The sequence below is a fragment of the Mus musculus genome, chromosome 10, assembly GCF_000001635.26.
Source record: "Mus musculus strain C57BL/6J chromosome 10, GRCm38.p6 C57BL/6J".
Taxonomy (NCBI): Eukaryota; Metazoa; Chordata; class Mammalia; order Rodentia; family Muridae; genus Mus; species Mus musculus.
In genome coordinates, this window is record NC_000076.6 from 65,390,483 (window position 1) to 65,393,773 (window position 3,291).

The following is a 3,291-nucleotide window of genomic DNA, read 5'->3' on the forward strand; positions in this document are numbered from 1 at the left end:
ATACACTGGTATACTTGTTGGCACTTGCCAGCTCCCAGAACTGAGAAAATGGAACTTGTATACAGCAGTTTTGTAAGAGCAGTCTGCACAAATAGAGATGTAACCATCATCTCCAGGAATAGGAAAGATAATGGCACCTACAATGTGTGAACATCACTTAGGAATTTCTCTGAATTAAAAAAAAAAAGGAATACAGGCTAGGGTAGTGGGACATGTCACATTCGGGAGGCTGAGTCAATAAAATTGGAAGTTCAAAGATGATCTTGAGGATATAGGAAGATCACGACTCAAGAGAAAAAATAGAAAAAAATGTGTGAACATCTTAGATTTATAAACTGCTCAAACATAGAAAAATTATATCAGCCACAATCATGTTATTAAGTGATGAAGAAGTGATTTACGAAATGAAAGAGTAAATACGAACATGTCCTGAGCCATCATATGTTGAGCCTACACAAAGCAACGTAGACTTAATGTAACAAAATTAAAGGAGAGACAAATTATCACAAAAAATTATATATGGGCTGAAGAGGTGGATCAGTGATTAGTGCTTGTGGTCCAAGTATGAGGACCTGGAGACTGAATCCCCAGAACCCATGTATATGCTTAGATGTTATAATTCCAGCCTTAAAAGTGGAAGATGGATCTCTAGAACATGCTTTTTAGCAAGACTACTCATATCCAAGAACTCTGGATTTGATTGAGAGACATTGCTTCAATGAATAAGGTGTTGGAAAAGCTATGGAAAATTATTCCTGACATCTTACCCATCGACACATATGTTCACACACACACACACACACACACACACACACACACACACACAGAAACACATACACACAAAATATGCACCCATAAACATGTAACCCCCACCCATGTAAAAATAGGATTTATACATGTATACTGAAAATCTAGATGGAGAGTAATTCAGGTTACAATGATAACCGCAAAGTTCTCCAACATTTCAAAGCATGAGAAAGATCACATCACCCAGGGGGGTTGAGAATGCAAATATGGGTTCTGAACATGTGGATTACTGGCAAGTTCTTTTATTCCAGAGGAAGAATGATGAATGCGAAGCAGCCTGGAAATGGTGTGAATCACGGATGATGTGAATCATGGAGATTGCATAACATTTAGGATGAGGAGCAATGGGCAAAAACCTTAGCTGGAGTTTGTAATGCCAAACAACATATGCAAGCACCAATTTCCAAAGTGCCCACAAAGTGTTCAGCATTGTGCCCCAAACAGCAAGCATCTGTCCTATAACCCCCACTGTATCACCTAGTAAAGAGATAGGATCTTCTACCAATGTGTTTGCATGTTTAGAACAATGAATTTAACAAGTGGTTGGTTGCATCTGTAGACTGGCCTGAATATAGTTTGTAGCATTCAGTTAAGGGATTCATCAGATGGCAACAGCTGAAATTCCTAAACAGAACAGATGTGAGTTTGGATGGGCTGGTCTCTCTCTCTCTCTCTTTAATTCTGTGCACACATGTTTTATGCTTATGCAGTAAATACATGTGTGTGATGAATATTATATGTTATACCTATACTACAGATGTATTCTTCCACTTTATTTCAACATGATACTGATCACAAAAATAACATTAAAGTTCAAAGTGGTTCATGTTTCTTGTACAGTGCTATTGGCTTATCTGCCTTTGAGTGTCTGAAGTGATGTATATGTATATATTTTAGAAAATAAATCCAACTGGATTACATGAGGATATCTGGTTTTATCCTTTCCTTAAATCCATAGCTTCTGAGGGTTGGAGAGATGTGTCTGTGTTAAGAGCACCTGCTGCTTTAGAGATCACCTGTGTATGGCTCCCAGCCCCCATATGTGGTTCACAGCCATCTTTAATACCATATCCAGGAGATCCAGTGTTACCTTTCTGTGTCTGGATACCAGGACCTTAAATGTTTTATATCCACATGTAAAACAAAACATTTATTCACATAAAATAATAAAATCAAACTTAAATATTCAATGGCTACTCTTAATACGTGTTAGTGCTGGAGCTGACTAGTGGATTTCATTTATATACAAATTTCACATGAAATGGTTGGTCCTCTAAAATAGCAACAAGGAACACTTCTCAGTTTTTCTGTGGCAGCTCCTTTCTGGAAATTTCCATGTAAAATAGACTAACAGTGGAAGGTGGTAGAAGGGAGAAGAATGAGAACCAGTTTTGCTCATAGAAGTATCAGTCTCCGGCATAGTCTCACAAGAGACAGCTATATCTGGGTCCTTTCAGCAAAATCTTGCTAGTGTATGCAATGGTGTCAGCGTTTGGAAGCTGATTATGGGATGGATCCCTGGATATGGCCTAGCAAATACAGAAGTGGATGCTCACAGTCAGCTATTGGATGGGTCACACGGCCCCCAATGGAGGAGCTAGAGAAAGTACCCAAGGAGCTAAAGGGAACTGCAACCCTATAGGTGGAACAACAATATGAACTAACCAGTACCCAGGAGCTCTTGTCTCTAGCTGCATATATATCAAAAGATGGCCTAGTCAGCCATCACTGGAAAAAGAGGCAAACTTTATATGCCCCAGTACAGGGGAACGCCAGGGCCAAAAAGGGGAGTGGGTGGGTAGGGGATTGGGGGGGTTGGTATGGGGGACTTTTGGGATAGCATTGGAAATGTAAACGAGGAAAATACCTAATAAAAAAAAGAGAGAGAAAAAAAGAAGTATCAGTCTCTTCCTTGTTTTGTAATGACACAAATCTCTATGCAGATTAGACAGATGCTGACACTGGTCTGAAGGCAGGAATGGTCAAACTCTAGGTATTCCCCCTCACCATTCTTTTATCTTCATTTATGATCAGTTCAAACATTCAATTTTTATTTACTTCAGCTCCATAGTGATGAAAATGTTTGTGTAGATAATCCTTGCACAACCCTGGCTCATGTTACAGGAATTTATGTAACAGTCACAGTGTGAAGGCCAACACTACACAAAGATTATTTGCACTGATCACAACTCAAAAAATGATTATTTTATATTTAGATGGTGACAACTGAGATGGAAAATTAAGCTGTCAAGTGAAAGGGAACCAAGTCTGAAAGGCAGTAACTCAGTTACATGGTCTTTCTTTCCATCTTCCATGCATTTTACAGCATGCTTTTGCTCTTTCTTACCATTAAAACTTGCAAGCTTTTCAGTTGTACTGAACAGTCTCTCTGGAGGCATCATTGTGTTCTTGTAGGAGAAATGAGAACTAGATTTCTTAGAGCCTAGGCATACAAAAAATTGTGGCTAATTGGGATTCTGAAGG